Below are 17,210 nucleotides of genomic sequence, written 5' to 3'. Positions count from 1 at the left end.
CAGACGATCTCCCTTTTCCAGTTTTCAGCCACAAATCAAAACCGAGCGTGGTGAAACCCTTTCAGTGGAAATCTCTAACCCTTAACAGTGCAGAACAGTGATTTATACGCTGACATGGGGCAGTTTAGAAAGGCAGGGAAAATTAAGGGGCCATGGAAGAGAAAGTGACCCTTCACCTGGCGTTCCCTGAGGGTCAAAAATTCTGCGAACATTGCCTTACAGACGATTTTTATTAGATAGGAATATTTCAAAGAATGTTACAATAGCTGAATTGGTGGGGCACCCATAATCCCAACACTAGGAGAGCCTAAAACAGGGGGATTGCAGTGAGTTTGAGGTTAGCCTGAGTGTCAGAGTGTTGCCTTGTCTCAATCCAAAAAGAAAAACTCAAGGTCTTAGGTTGCTCAGCCTTAAACTTTAACGGTGTTTATCAACTTGTGTATCATGACCCCTTTGTGGGAGTCGAACAACTTTTTTTTCACAAGGGTCCTCTGAGACCATCTGCATATCAGATATTTACATTACAGTTATAAAGTAGCAATGAAAGTAATATGCTTGGGGGTCACCACAACATGAGGAACTGTATTAAGGGGGTGTAGCATTAGGAAGGTTGAGAACCACTGAGCTTAAAGTATGATTCATTGTCATTTTAATTTATTTATTTTGAAAGGTTACAGGTAGCACAAGCTGACCCTGACTCTTCATGGCCAATGATGTTCCACCTCCTGAGCGCTGGGAATCAGGTGTACACTGCCACACCTAGCTTCATTTGATTTTACTTTTTGAGGCAGAGTCTCACACTAGCCCAGGCTGGCTCAGGCTGGCCTCTGTCTCATGCCTCAGACATCCCAGTGCTAGGATTATAGGTACCACACCTTGATACATCTTTGAGTTTAAACTTTTAAGTATGCTAACTGCACCCTGTTACCTTCTGAGAAACTTAGAGGATAACTAGCCTTATTTACCAGTAAAAGCATGATTTAACTTCAATGTTGCCACTATAGAGAAATTCTCTCTACAGCAAGTCAAGAAGCCTGGCTTTTGGGGGGCTAGCAATATGGATGCCTGCAATGTACAAAGCCCTGTGAGACACCCCCCCCCCCAGCACAGCATAAATCAGGAGTGTGGGTGTACTCTTGCCATCCCAGGATGCAGGAGGATCAGGTCATTGTCAGCTGCATACCGATTTCAAGCCAACCAGGGCTACAGGAGACTCTGTCTTGAAACCTAAATGTATCGTTAGGGTCTGGAGATGTAGTTCAGCTGGTGGAGTGCTTGCCTAGCATCCGTGAAATCCTGAGTCTTATCCCCGCTCCCCCCCCCCACCATATTGCATAAACCAGGCATAAACTTGTAAGCCTAGCACTTGAGAGTGGAGACAAGTAGCAAGTTTAAGATCAACCTTGGATACATGAAACTATTAAAAAAATAAATCCTGGCCAGGAATGGGGGCTTATGACTTCTATCCCAGCCTGGAGCCAGAGGTAGGTGGATCTCTTTGAGGCCAGCCTGTCTATATAGCAATCAAGTTCTAGGCTAGCCTAAGTTACATATTGAGACCCTGAATCAAAAAATCAAATCAAAACAAAACAAAAAACCCTGGCTCCACCTGAGTGGAAGTCTCTGAAAAGAATTTGTTAAGTCACCATTTGAAATAGGGTGAGTTGTATTCCCCTCTCTTCTCTGCTATTGACAGAACCAACTCCAAAGTGTGTGTGAGCAAAGCACAGGAAAATGTGTATGGAGAGGGCAGTGTTTGTTTTTAGACAGATCCATGAAGGTAAGGATACATACTAGCTTGTGTAGCACTGTATCTCCAAGAAATGACGAACTGGTAACTGACCAATGAAAGGACAGTGTCCATCTAAGATTAATTCTGCTAAGGTTTATAAATTATGATGCTTTTGTTTGTTTTTTTCAAGACAGGGTTTCTCAGTGTAGCTGTGGCTGTCCTGGAACTCACTCTGTAGACCAGGCTGGCCTTGAACTCACAGAGATCCGCCTGGCTCTGCCTCCCAAGTGCTGGGATTAAAGGCATGCTCTGTGGCCACTGCCACCACCACCCAGCAGAGATCCAGTTATAACAATAGGTCATCTCACCTCTGTCTGACCTGTCCATTTGTGAGTTGCTGTTTACCTTAAATTGCAGGATGTCAGATCTGGCAGATAAACATCCTGTGAGGGAAATGGACATTGGCCTCTGAGCCAGCACTGGCCTTTCCAGCAAAAGGAGTTTCCTGAGCACCAGACTGGTGGTTGTAGACCCCACCCCACCCCAGCAGCAGCAACTACTTTGACTCCTCAGACTGAGTCCCTCAGCTCTGGCCTCGCAGCCTGAAGATACAGACACGTTGAAGGTAAAGCTCCCTTTCCTGTTTCATCATCTTTCCTGCCTCCTTTTCGTTCAGGGTGAGTAGCAAAATCTAGTCAGTTAGGATCCTCCAAGGCTAGCTTTTCTTCTGGGGTTCTAGACATAGACCCAACACATCTGAAAAGATCAATGATACAGTTTGCAGGGATAAAACTTTCAAGGTTGGTAGGTATTACCAGCTGCCAGGAATACAGTTCCGAGTGACAGTCTGAGCCCTCTTGGAAGTCACATGTAGTTATTTTGGGGGAGATAGAGAATGATCAGGGCCATGAAGATCTATCTACCTGTCAGCCACACCCCTGCCTTTCTACTGTCTACACTCCTGTGGCTTTTCAGGTGACATGTGCTTTGGGTTTAGTATTACAAAAAACGGGTAGCATTAAGTTAGAGTTGGAGCCCAGCTCAGACTTAAAATCATTTGGAAAGATGTTTTCAGTGCTTAAAAAATAAAGTAGCAGTCAGAGTGAGGTCAAGATAAGCCCCTCCTTCCACAAAGAAAAAGAAAACCCAAATATATAAATATAATCAGCCAAGCCACTTGATACCTGTACCAAGTACTTGATAAGTATTAGCTGTGTGTTGTCCTAGAACAATATTTCATAGCTTGAGACAGTGCAGCTTAGCCTCTGTGTTTCTTGGGGGCTTAAAATATGTTAGTTCCATAGTCATCTTAGAGGACGCATAGTACACTAGGAAGAATTCGGCTTCATCCTATTTATCCTTTTGTAGTTTACTTCAGCTCCATCCTAAGGTGAAAATCGCAAACCTCTTTCAAGGGTAACAGTGAAAATTATTAGAAGTAATTTATATAACCAGGCGTGGGGGTTCACATCTGTAATCTCAGCTGAGTCAGGAAGAGCTCAAGTTTGAGGACAGCCTGGGCTACATAATGAGACGCTGCCTCAAACAAAACATAACAAAACAAAACAGAACAGAACAGCACAAAGCCCCCTTGCCAGTCACCCCGACACTGCTTCAGGTTTGGTGGCAGACTGCTTCACCTGCTGGCCCTTCTGACTGACTTGAAAAAGGAATGTGCACCGGGTGGGTGGTAATTCCAGCACTCGGGAGGCAGCGGCAGGCAGAGTTTGCGGGCCAGCCTGGTCTACAGGCTGAGTTTCAGGACGGCCATGTGTCTGAAGCTCATCTTCATCCGATTCTTTCCCCTCTTTTCTTTTCTTCCCAGAGACTACCCAGCTGTCCTGAAACTCAAACTCACGTGGTTAGCCAAGGATGACTCTGAACTCTCTCTCTCTTCTTTTTGTTTTGTTTTTCAAGACAGTTTTGTTTTGTTTCTCTGTGTAGCCCTAGCCGTCCTGGAACTCACTTTGTAGACCAGGCTGGCCATGAACAATTTTAAACTCTTGCTCTTCCTGCCCCACCCCTACCCTACCCCCAAATCTGAAGTGCTAAGTCTACAGTCATGCATCACCACACCAGGCTCTTATCTTCATACTTTACTATGAATTGGTCTTGGATACATTTTAAAATATATTTAATTATTGCAAAATACACACAACACAAAGCTTAGCATCTTACCCTTCTGAAGTATGTAGACCAATAAAGTACACTCACAGTATTTCGTAAGCAACCACCAGGACTCTCTCCATCTTGCATAACTGAACTGAAAGTATACCACGAAGCAGCAATTCCTCAATTTGCTCCAGCCCCAAACTCTGGCAACCAGCATTCTACTTTTTTGTCTCTCTGAACTTTATTGTTCTATATAGCTCATTTTGATGGGACCACACAATATTTATTTTTGTGTATTTGGTTTGTTTAATTCAGCCCAGTGTTTTCAACATTTCAAGCATGTTTTCAGGACACAGCAGAACTTCATTTCTCTTTATTCTGAATAATCTATTTATAGAGTACCTTTATCTGTTCACCTGTTAATGAACACTTGGGATAGCTGTACACTTCCACTGTACAGCTATCAGCATTAAAATCACTATAAATATGGGTTGCAGACATACTTTAATACGAGGAAATTCTGATAGGACCAGAGACAGTTTATTACATTTTATATTTGACTAAGTAATTCTGCTATTGTAAAAAGCTGCTATGTGCCCTGAGCAGTGGTGGCACACGCCTTTAATCTCAGCACTCAGGTGGCAGAGGCAGGTGTATCTCTGTGAGTTCAAGGCCAGTCTGGTCTCCAGAGAGAGTTCTAGGATGGCCAGGACTGTTATACAAACAAACAATAAATAAAGAAGCAACAACCAAAAAGCTACTATGTTTTATGTTTTCAGGCAATATGGAAGTTCTTAGAAGTTTCTTTTGTGATTTGTTTGAGTTGGTTTGATTTTTAGTTTTTGCTTTTTTTTTTGTTTGTTTTTTGTTTGTTCATTTCATTTTGTTTTGTTTTTTGACACAGGTCTCATGTACTGCAGGTTGGCATCCAACTTGCTTTATAGTTCAGATGGGCTTCAAACTCCCAATGTAGCTGAAGATGACTTTTAACTTCTTATCCTCCTGCCTCCACCTCCCAAGTATTGGGATCACACCACTTGTGACTATTTAAATTTGTTTTATTAGCTCGGGCTGTCCTGGAACTTGCTGTGTAGCCCATGCTGGTATCAAACTCATGATCTTTCTGCTTTAACTTTTTTTTTTCTTTTGGTCTTTTTGAGACAGAGTCTCTCTGTTTAGTCCTGGCTGTCCTGGAACTGGCTCTGTAGACCAGGCTGGCCTTGAACTCAGACATCTGACTGCTTCTGCCTCCTGAGTGCTGGATCAAAGGCATGTGCCACCACTGCCTGGCCTACTTTAACATCTTGAGCACTCGGATTGCCGGTGTGTGCCAGAAGTTATTTTTGTTTTGTTTTAAACACAGTTTCTCACAGCACATCACAAGCCATGACAGCCCTGTAAGGAGATACAGGTTAAAGAGTCTATGGCAGCATTGGTCTTCCTTTTTACCCTAGAGCAGCAGACTTTAGGGAGCTTGTCTACAGCTTTATTTAGCAATGGCATTGACGTGTAAGAACTCAAAGATAGAAATCAAAGACTCTTAAAAAAAAAAAAAGAAGAATGACAGTTAAACGGTCAGAAGCACCTACAACTTTATTCATATGTGAAATGTGGATTATTACAGGATTCATCTGACAGGGTCATGCTGTGTAGTGAAGAGCCCACCTAGGCAGCAGTCAGTGTTGTATTTGATGGTAAGTGTGTGGACATGGTAATGTTTATAATAAATGGGATAGTCTGAGTGCATCTGCAGCATTTCATATGAGGAAATCCTGATTCCTAGGCCTTGGCATTGCTTAGCACACATGTGCGAAGCCACCGTGATTAAGATTAGTGTCCTCATAAAAGGGAAGAAGGAGCTAGCTGACCTTATCCACCATGATGGGCACAGCAGGAGAGTTCCATCCAGTGAGCCAAGAGCAGCAGACCTTCACTGGAAATGGCATCTGCTGGGCTTGATCTTGGATTAGCAGCCTCTATGATGGGGAAAATGACATCCAGCTCAAATGTGATCTATGTATGGTGTTTATTGTTGTAGCCCAAATGGATTAAGATAACTTCTGACCGACTTTATTTCTTTACATTGATTTACTTATTTTCACATTTATGCCACGGCCTAAGTTTGAAGGTGAGGGGACAGCTGCTGGGATTGGTTCTCTCCTTCCACCATGTAGGACAGGGGGATTGAACTTAGGTCATCAGGTTTGGTGGCAGGCTGCTTTACCTGCTGACTCTTCTGACTGATTTTTAAAGTAAAAGGAGAGGATAGGTGGTAGGAACTATGGGAAAGAATCTGAGGCCAGGAGATTTCGTCAGCCAGACACAGATGAAGGAGATGTAATGAGCCAAATGGCAGAACGTAGATGAATATAAATGGGTTAATTCAAGTTTTAAGAGCTAGCTGGGACTAAGCTTAAGCAAAGGCCAAGCTTTCATAATTAACAAGAAGTCTCAGTGTCAGTATTCAGGAGCTGGTGGTCTAAAGAAAGACCTAATATATTTGCCTCATACACTCTGTGTAGATGTAACCAACCATCTTATTAAATAAGAAACACAGAACCAATGTAAAAGAGAAAGCCAAGAGGTCAGAGCTCAGAGCTAAAATCTTACCCTTCCTCCTTCGGTGGTCCTAGCTCTCTGAAAAAGGAGCTACTTCCTGTGTGTATATCTTTTCATAGTCTTTTTGTTCTGCCTTCTCATTGCTTGTAAACCCAAACACGTGACTGCTTCGTCACTGTCTGTATGTACAGCCCTCCAGGTCTTAAAGGCATATATCTCCAATGCTGGCTGTATCCCTGAACACACAGAGATCTACCTAGCTCTTCTACCAAGTGCTGGGATTAAAGGCATGTGCCGCCGCCGCCGCCGCCGCCGTCGCCGCCGCCGCCGCCGCCACCACCACCACCACCACCACCACCACACTCTTGCTTAGGGCTCTAAGAGCTCTGACCCCCGGGCAACTTTATTTATTAACATACAATCAAAATCACATTTCAGTACAATTAGAATACCACCACAACTCTGCCTCAAAATAAAGTAAAAAGGAAGTGGGAGCTGGGGCTATAGTAGAGTTCAGTGGTAGAGCATTGCCTAGCATGAGACTCTTGGTTTAGGAGAGTCCAGAGTTCAAGGCAGCCTGAACTTATGGTGAACAGGATGACTTGTCAAGAAATAAAGAAAAACACACAACCTTGTCAAAAGCCAACAAACAAAAAATTTTAAACCAGATGTGGTGGAACATTTTTTGATCACAGCACTCACAAAGTAAAGGCTCACTTTACTCTCTCCGAGAGTTCCAGGCCAGCCAGGGCTTCTTAGTGAGACGCCATCTTAAAAAAAAAAAAAAAAAGAGAGGAAGAAAAGACAGAATATACTAGGCAGATATAACCATGCTTGTAGTCCCAACACTTGGAAGATGGGGACAGGATGACCAAATACTCAAGGTCTTCCTCTGTTACTGAGTAAGTGTGAGGTCAGCCTAGGCTGCATGAAGTTCTGTCTTAAAACACACACAAAATTAAAACACCATCAAAATGCCATGTAAAATAGAATACAACTTTCAAAAAATGAATATAGAAAATAATTGATACTAAAATAATAAATGTGGCTCTCTCCAGGAAGCAGAACTACAGTTTCCTCAAGATGGTTCTTTACCTCTTTTCTTTGTTGTTTTGACTATGTCTTAGTTTAATAAACATGGATAATAAGTAAATAGTTTTTTTTTTTAAATCTTATTCAGGCCTGGTGCCAAAGGGCTGTAATCCTAGCTGCTCAGTAGGCTGAGACAGGAGGATCACAAGGTTCGGGGCAGCCTGGACAATTTAGAGTGTGTGCTTGTGGTGATATACTGTGTACCTTAGTAAAATTTACCTGAAGCTCAGAGGACAGAACAAGCCACTAGATTAGACACAGAGGCCAGACAGTGGTGGCACACACCTTTAATCCCAGTACTAGGAAGCCCACATGCCTTTAATCCAGGAAGTGATGACTGGATGGAGAAAGGTGTATAAGGTGTGAGGAGACAGGAACTAAAGACTTTTCAGCTGAGGAACACCTTTTGGCTAGAGGACTTTCAGCTAGAAAGCCTTTTCAGGTTGAGGAGTTGGTGAGGTAAGAGGTGGGGTGGCTGTGGCTTGTTCCTTTGTCTCTCTGATCTTTCAGCATTTACCCCAATATCTGGTACCAGGGTTTTTTTTATTACAAGACCATTTAGCAATTCGAGGTACATGTGGTAGTTTGAATGAGAACGGCACCCATAGACTCTTATTTTTAAATGTTTGAGCCCCAGTTAGTGGAACTGTTTGCAAAGGATTAGGAGGTGTAGCCTTTTGGGAAGAGGTGTGTCCATTGGGGGCAGACTTTGAGGTTTCAAAAAACTCATGTTATCATGTAATTCCCAGCCTCTTCTCTCTCTCTCTCTCTCTCTCTCTCTCTCTCTCTCTCTCTCTCTCTCTCCCTCCCTCCCTCCCTCCCTCCCTCCCTCTCTGTCTGCATCTAATTTGTGAATCAAAATGTCTCTGTTGCCATGCCTTTGATCTGCCATCATGGACTCTGACCCTCTGCAACTATAAGCCCTAAATAAAATGTTTTCTTTTATAAGTTGCCTTGGACATAGTGTTTTATCATAGCAACAGAAAATTAATTAAGATAGTGAGAACTTGTTTCAAAATAAAAAGATGAGGTGATAGGGGTGTGGGAGTGGTGGGGGTGGTGGGGGTGGTGGGGGTGATAATGTGTAACAAGCTTTCTCATCAGACTTTCTTTGGGGACTGCCATCCCCCAAATGATGACATGGAGACATTATTATTTATGAAAGCTTGGCTCAGTTTAGGCTTATTTCAAACGAGCTCTTATAACTTGAATTAACCAGTTTTTATTAATGTACGTTTTGCCACGTGGCTCTTTACCTCTCCTCCACCCTGTATGTCTGACTCACTCCGTGTCTTGCTGGCGTCTCCTACTATGCCATATTCTAACCCTGAGTTCCTCTCTCTACCCGGAAGTCCTGCCTAGTCTCTCCTGCCTAGCCATTGGCCATTCAGCTCTTTATAAGCCAATCACAAAGCACCTTAGGCAAAGACACATCTTCACAGTGTACAAAAAGGTTATTCCACGACAAGAGTGCACATCTTTAATCCCAGCACTTAGGAGGCAGAGGCAGGGGCTCCAGTCTAGCCAGTGCTGCATAACAAGACCCTATCACAAAAAAGAAGTAGGGTGGGATGGGGGAGAGGAGGTGCTGGGATATAGCTTAGTGGTAGAGCACTTCACTAGCACACATGAAGCCCTGGGTTCAATCCCCACAACCCCTAATACCACTAAGTAAAAATAAATAAATAAAAATACATCAATATCTTCAGCCTAATAATTACCCAAAGAGATATATGAAGACTTCCTGGTTGACTCTGTCTAAATGAGCCTAGCCTCATCGAAGAGAATGACGTTGGAAGAACAGTAGTACACTGCGGGGAAGCAGTACATTGCACCTCGACCTCAAATGGATGCTCTCTCAGTGTTGTTAAAATCCCACTGTAGAATCAAGTTATGTGTTTAGAATACTAGTTCAAGGTGGCAGGTTCCTCAGCAGTCATGGAACACAGACCTCTAAGGTCTGGGCGTCAGCTGTTCTGTCAGGAGTGTCCATCCCTGAACTGAACTTCCTGAGGTGGAAGTTCCTCACTCTTGGAAGCCTGACATGCTTTTGTAGTGCTCTTGCCACGGGAAGGTCTTCCCTCAGCTGGAGCGCCAATCTGAACCTCTCTTTTCTTCCTCAGAGTGGTGCTGACATTTCTACCCACCCCCAGGCAGGTGTTGAGGAACTTTCCAACTATCACCAGGAAGCCTCCAGCCTGTCCTTTCAGACCTCTTCCCAAGTCCCTGACCCAAACATCACCTCTCTCTCAGTCTGGTTGGTTGTCCCATCATTGAGATGCACCATTTCCATTGTGTGCCCATAAATTACTTTTTATCCAGAACCATAGTATATATGCCAAAACAACTAACAAGGAGCTGAAGAGAGAGTTTGGAGAACTTGCTGTTCTTGCAAAAGACCTGGGTTCAGTTCTCAGCACCTGCAATCATCTGTATGTGGTTCGGAACCACCCAGTTCCAGAGAATGGGATACCCTCTTCCGATCTCCATGGGCACAAGGCACACATGTGGTACACACACACACACACACACACATATACACAAAACACAAAAAACACTCGTGCACACAAACAAGTTAGGGCTTGGTCATTCCATTCTGTAAAAGAAATTTGGATCTATCCTTTTATCATTTAATAGAAAATCCAATACATGAAGAGGGTATGCTCAATGGTACAGCACTTGCCAAGTACACACAAGGCCCTGGGTTCATCTCCAGCATCTCAAACTCAGGCCGTGGTTTCTTAACCAGACACACATTTAATCATCTTTCTCCTTAACTGAGAGGTCACCATGGAGTCACTAGAGACCAATGCCTCTTTTATGCTCAGTCTTCCTTATCCTGTGGCTTTCATCTTTCAACTGTCCCCTCAATTCAAAGATGATTGTGACACTTCCCCATCACTGCCCAGTTTCAGACAGGATGAAGGGGGATACAAAGCCACCAACTGTACTTTCTGGTTTAGTCAGTTCTTCCTTTGTGAAAATTTCAAGGAAGCACACCCATCAGCTTCTACTTCCACTCTGTCACCTGGCCACTTGCTCCCTGCACGGAACACTGACAGAAGTAGTTTTCATTTTATTATTATTATTTTATGTGTGTCTGTGTGTGTTACCTGTATGTATGTCTACATGATAACATGAGTTTTTTGAAACTGCGAGCATGCTGGTACCCAAGAGGCAAGAAGAGGACATCAGAACTGCAGTTACACATAGTTGTAAGTGCCTTGTGGGTGCTGGGAATTGAGGTCCAGTTCTCTGGAAGAGCAGCCAGTGCTGTTAACCAGTCAGTACTTCTCGAGCCTCAATATATAGTTCTTTTTTTTTTCTTTTGGTTTTTTCCAGACAGGATTTCTCTGTGTAGTCCTGACTGTCCTGGAACTCACTCTGTAGACCAGGCTGGCCTTGAACTCACAGAGATCCACCTGCCTCTGCCTCCTGAATGCTGGGATTAAAGGCGTGCACCACCACTAGCACCACCCATCATGTAGTTCTTTTTTTTTTTTTTGAGACACGATTTCCTGCAGCCCAGGCTGTCTCTACCTCCGGAGTGCTGGGATCACAGGTGTGAGCCACCTTGCTCAGTTTTAACCACAGTTGGGGATATTATTTTAAGGTATGTTACTTTTGTGTGTGTTGCATTTGTTTAACGCTGTGAAGCTGTAATACTGTGCTTGTCTAAAACACTGACAAGTGTAATAAAGAGCTGACCAGCCAATAACGAGGCAGGAGAAAGGATAGGCATGGCTGGCAGGCAGAGAGAATTAATAGAAGGAGAAATCTGGGCGTGAGAGGAGGAGGACATCAGGGGCCAGCCATCTAGCTGCACAACAAGCAACGAAGTAAGGAAAGAAAGGTGGACAAAAATAGAGAAAGATAAAAGCCCAGAGGCAAAAGACAGACGGGTTAATTTAAAGTTAAGAAAAGCTGGCAATAAACAAGCCAAGCTAAAGCCGGGCATTCGTAATTAAGAATAAGCCTCCACATGTGATTTATTTAGGAACTGGGTGGCAGGCCCCTCAAAAGAGCAAAACCAAACAACAAACTACCTTTTCTAACTTAGGGCTTCCCAAGGACTTTAAAATTCCAGTATACACATTGGGTGTGGTGGCACAGCCCTGTAGTTCTAGCATTCTGGAAGCTGAGACAGAATTTCCTGGGCTACATAGTGAACTCTAGTCTATCTTGAACTACACAGAGTGAGACTCTGCCTCAAAATAAACAAACAGGTGGATAAGTAAACAAATATAATTGCAGCATTTATTAGGAATCTTCTGGGAAAGACAAAGCTGCAACCATGGTGCACACATTCCAGAAAACAGAATGAGCCTAAGGAGCCCTGTTACTTTGTTTTCTTAATTTTTAAAATACATTTTATTTTGGGCCAGAAAAAGATGCCTCAGTGGTTAAAAGCACTGGATGCTCTTTGCAAAGGACCTAGGTTTGGTTGCCAGCACCCACATAGGGGCTCATAACTGTCTGTAACTCCAGTTCCTGGGGATCCAATGCTCCCTTCTGGTCTCCACTGACACCATGCACACGTGGTGGCCAGACATGTGTGCAGACAAACACCCATACATATAAAAATAAATATACGAAACTAAAAAACAAAATCAAATACATTCTGGTTGTCTTCACATTCAATTCCAGCCAATGGAAACAGAAGAAAGAAAAAAGGGTGCACACACATTCCATTTTTAGTAGTGGGTATCGACCCCAGAGCCACGCTCATGTCACGCAAGTGCTCTGATCCACACCCCACACATCCCTCTGTTGTAGAACGGCATTTTAAGGGGTGTTACTTTTGTTTATGTTGCATTTGTTTAACTCTGTGAAGCTGTGATTCTTTGCCTGCCTAAAACACCTGATGGTCTAATAAAGAACTGAATGCCCAATAGCAAGGCAGGAGAAAGGATAGGCAGGGCTGGCAGGCAGAGAGTATATATAGAAGGAGAAATCTGGAAGGAAAGGAAGAAGTAGCCACAGAAGGTGAAGGACTCCAGGGGCCAGCCACCCAGCTACACAGCAAGCCATGGAGTAAGAGTAAGATTTACAGAAGTAAGAGAATGGGAAAAGCCCAGAGGCAAAAGGTAGATGGGATAATTTAAGTTAAGGAAAGCTGGCAAGAAACACTCCAAGCTAAGGCCAGGCATTTATAAGTAATAAGACTCTGTGTGATTTATTTGGGAGCTGGGTAGTGGACCCCCCCCCAAAAAAGAGTAAAAACAAACAGCAACATTCCTCTTTTTTATTCTGCCTCAAATTTATTTGTAAAAACAGTACAGAACACCAGCCATCTTCAAATGGTGAGGGGACTGGGGATAGAGTAACACCAGTCTGTCTTACAATGGCAGATAGAGGCCTTCACTGTGGGGCCTTCATGGGAGCTGGGAATCTTTAGGAGTTTGAGCAACAAAAGGAACTGAAGCCGGGCCTTGGGCCAGTGCCCCAGCCTCCACCTTGGTATGGGCTTCTTCTTTGCTTGGCAAAGCCGCAAGTCAGCGTTCTAAGCTTGCTGAGAGCCACGAAACAAGTTGGTAGAGCTTGTGGTTGAGACCCTTTAGCAACCTGGGGTTAGCATCCCCAGGCCTCCCAGAGGCCTTAGCCATGCGCGCACTCACCGTCTTCCCAGTCCAGGCCCTCCTGTGCTTCTTGGCAAAGCGCATTTCCTCAGGAACTTGGAATCAATGTCCCTCAGAGATTCATTTCTTTGTCACCTGAGTTTCTTGATGCCATTTCTCTGCCATTTTGGAGTTGGCTCATGGGGCTTGACCTCACTAAAGATCCTGAAGGTTAAGAAAGTATTTGAGAGGTGGACTTAGACAGTGACAAATTCATGTTCTTAAAAAGTGCACCTCTTCCTCCTTTTCAAGATTGTGACCTACAAGTTGCTCCAGCCGGCAGAACTCCCATTTCAGATAAACACTGAGTTTTGGGGAGCAGGGAGATGGCTCAGTTGGTAAGATAGCTGCCATGCACGCATGAGGACCTCTTCTGGTTTGCTTTCTGTTGCTGTGGTAAACACTGTGACCAAAAGCAACTTGGGGAAATGGTTTGTTTCACTTTACATTTCTAGATAATAGTCCCTCACTGAGGGAAGTCAAAGCGGGAACCTGGAGCAGAAACCCAGGAGGAAGGCTACTTATTGGCTCCCTCTCTGGCTCTTACTCAGCTAGCTTGCTTCTACAGCTCAGGTTACCTGCCTTGGAGTGATGTTTCCCACAGTAGCCTGGGCCTCCCACATCCATCATCAGGCATGACAGTCTCTCATAGACACGATCACTGGCCAATCCGACTGAGGCAATGCTCCACTGGAGGTTCTTTGTTTGCAGGTGATTGATTATAGGTTGGGACTTTTGTCATATAGGTTTTAGTGTCAAGTTGACACTAACACTAACCAGGACAGGACCTGAGTTTGAATTCCTAGCATGCATGTAAAAGTGAGGCATGGTGGTTAACTCCTATAGCCTTAGCTCCTAGAGGAAATGGGAGGGACAGATGTAATAGGTCTGAGACCTTTGTAGGCCCCAGATCTTAGCACAACTGACTCCATGATGGAAGTACCATTCAGACCATAAAACTCAGCATGTAGACAGTACCACTTGCCAAAATGAAAACAAAGACCTAATCCATCAAAGTCCGTAGTTTTGGGAAAGTCTCTAAATGTACTAACCTTGCCCTTTGGCTTCTGTAGTTCTGCTCTGGCTAACTGTTCTAACTGAGGTATGTCAACCCAGAATATGGGTTTTGTACTTAAAGGCTCACCCTGAGACAGGATCCACTGTGACCCTGAACACCTACTGTCACCACCAGCTGGCTAATAAACACTTTCTATTGGCTTAAACCAGTGTCCAAGTAATATTCTTTGGTGAATATTCCACAACACAGAGACAGACAGATTTCCCAGAGCTTGACAACCTGAGTTCAATCCCCAGCGCCCACATGGAGGAGAGAACTGACTCCATAGTTATCCTTTGACCTCCACACACGGGCACAGCCATGGCATGTGCATGCCTCCTCCCACACAAATAAATAGATGAAAAAAATGTTAAAGAAGATATGTAACACGAATTGCTGTATGGTCTTATTAATAAAAAACCCAGAGCCAGATACTGAGGTGAAAGCTGAAAGATCAGGGGAATAGAACAAGCCAGCCACAAGTCTTACTGCTAGGAAATCCTCAGCCCAAGAGAGCTACTTCCTGTGTACTCACGCCTTATATACCTTTCTGTGCCCTGCCATCTTACTTCCATTTTCTGCCCAGTTACATCACTTCCTCTTTCTGCCCAGCTCTATCACTTCCTGTCTGTCTGTACAAACCTCCAGACCTCTTTGGTTAACTAGTGCTGGAATTAATAGTGTGTGCCACCCCACCTGGCTCTGTTCCCAGTGCGACTGTGAATTCACAGAGATCCAGATGAATCTCTGCCTCCCAAATGCTAGGCTCAAAGGTGTGTGCTACCACATCTGACCTTTGTCCTCTGATCCCCAGGCAAGCTTTATTTGTTAGAGCACAAATAAAATATCACCACAAAGATACCAGTGTTGAATTCTGCCCTTCATGTGAACAGACACATATTTGCATGTGCACTACCATACACATCCAGCATACACACACACACACACACACACACACACACACACACACACACACACACAAAAAAAAAAAACAACAACAACAACAACAACAAAAACACTGATAGCTTTGGTGCTAGTGAGTGTTTACCGTGTGTGAGACCCAATGTTTGATACCCAATACCACCAAGACTAATTGAGGGATTCATTCGAATGTAAATGATCAAGACCCTGCCTTGTGCTTTTGCACATTTTCTCATCTCTCTTTAAAATGAGTAATTTCTAAAGATTTAACGTATGGTTCTGGAGGCTGGGAACCAGGAGCCTGGAGCACACCTGCTAAGTGCCTTCATGCTGTGTCATCCAATGGCCAAAGGCAGAAGGACAAGAGAGGGCCAGCCTGCTTTGGTTTCCAGCAAATTCACTCTCTATAACTAATTACTGTGCAGCACTTCATCACTCCATTCCTGGGCCAGAGCCCTTTTGACCCATATAAAACCTGTTGCACAGCCAACCTTGAACTTTGGGAGCCATATTCAAACCCCAGAGCCTTCCTAGAGTATATATTCTCTGAAGTGGCACAGTGAGATAACAATAAGCAGAAGTTATAGGTCTTAAGAAGGAAAAAGAGCAGAATTGGGGGGACGGAGGTGACCTCATTAGGATGGTCAGATTATTGGGAACCTGAAGAGATGCTCATGGCAGGAGGAACATCAAGTACTCGCTCCCTGATAAGGAATGTGCTTGGCATGCTTGAGGAACAGCATGTTATGGCCAGGTGCCTGGAACTGGGTGAAATCAGAGAAGGGGTATAAGGTAGAGCAAGTTGAACCCCGGGGGATGGGGCAGGGGATAGAAGCAGGAGGTGGCATTTAAGAGCTGAGAAGCCTCTATGGATCTCTGAGCAGAATGACATTTCAACTTACATTTCCCAGACACTGTTCTAATTTAATAGGTTATAAGAGCCACCAGAACCCTAACCAAAAGAACAAAGCTGTCAAACTTGTAGAAGAAAACTCACAAGACCCAGGGAAGTACTTCCTGACATCTATCAGTTAGTGTAGAGCATGTTATAGAGGATACAATTAAACAGCAACATGGAACATAGCATGGGGTGCGGTTTGGAGAGAGGGTACCGAGCTTCCTCACCATCTCCAGGCAGGTATGCAACCCTCCAGGACCCCTGCACATTCAGCACTAGGCACTCTCCAGACCCGTTCTTTGGGTTTTCGGGCAGCATCTTTACGTATGCATGGTGTATTACATTACAGGCTGTTGATGACCATTACCACCTTCATCTTCTGCAAGAGTTGTTTATTAGAACAAAAGATGCTCATACTAGCCCGGTGTGCTGGGACACTCCTCCAATCCTAGCACTCGGGAGGCAGAGGCAGGTGGATCTCTGAGTTCAAGGCCACCCTGGTCTACCAAGTGAATTCCAAGAGACAGCCAGGACTACATAGAAAAACCCTGTCTTAATTTAAAAAAAAAAAAAAAAAAAAAGAATCTTATCACCAAAGAAGTTCTAAGGGATCGAAGAGGCCTGATATCAGAGTTGTGGGGTCCAAGCTGAAGCAAGCACTCCTACCACTCAAGAAATTAAAGCGATTCCCAGAATCCTAAGCTACAGTTTAGAGGCAGGAAGCAATTGTGTATATATCTTTTTAAAAGTTTTAGATTAACTTTATTTTATTTGTATGAATGCTTTGCCTGCATGCCTGTCTGTGCACCACTTGAAATTCCAGGTGCACTTAGAGGCCAGAAGAGGGCACCAGATGCCCTGGAACTGGAGCTACAGAGGTTTTTGAGCCACCAGCTGGATGCTGGGAACTGAACCTGGGTCCTCTTGAAGAGCAGCCAATGGTTGTTGGGGAGATATTCAGTCACACTGTGAACCCTGAGTTTGCATTTCCATTAACTGAATAAAATTAACCTTGGGTCAGGAGACTGAGTTAGCAATTAGTTGACAGAAAGTAATCATAGAGGATCAGAAGGTGTCGGGAAAGATAGACACAGGAAGTAGTAAGGATGGGTTTGGAGTGGCCCGCACTGCCTAGGTCTTGCAAAGACTTTTGTAAAGGCATACTCGCACAGCCTTATTCATAGTAGCCAAATGGTAAAAACAAATGTTCACCAGTGGATG

This window comes from Peromyscus leucopus, chromosome 3 (genome assembly GCF_004664715.2).
Source record: "Peromyscus leucopus breed LL Stock chromosome 3, UCI_PerLeu_2.1, whole genome shotgun sequence".
Taxonomy (NCBI): Eukaryota; Metazoa; Chordata; class Mammalia; order Rodentia; family Cricetidae; genus Peromyscus; species Peromyscus leucopus.
The sequence above is the reverse complement of the archived record's forward strand: the minus strand, read 5'-3'. Positions refer to the sequence as shown.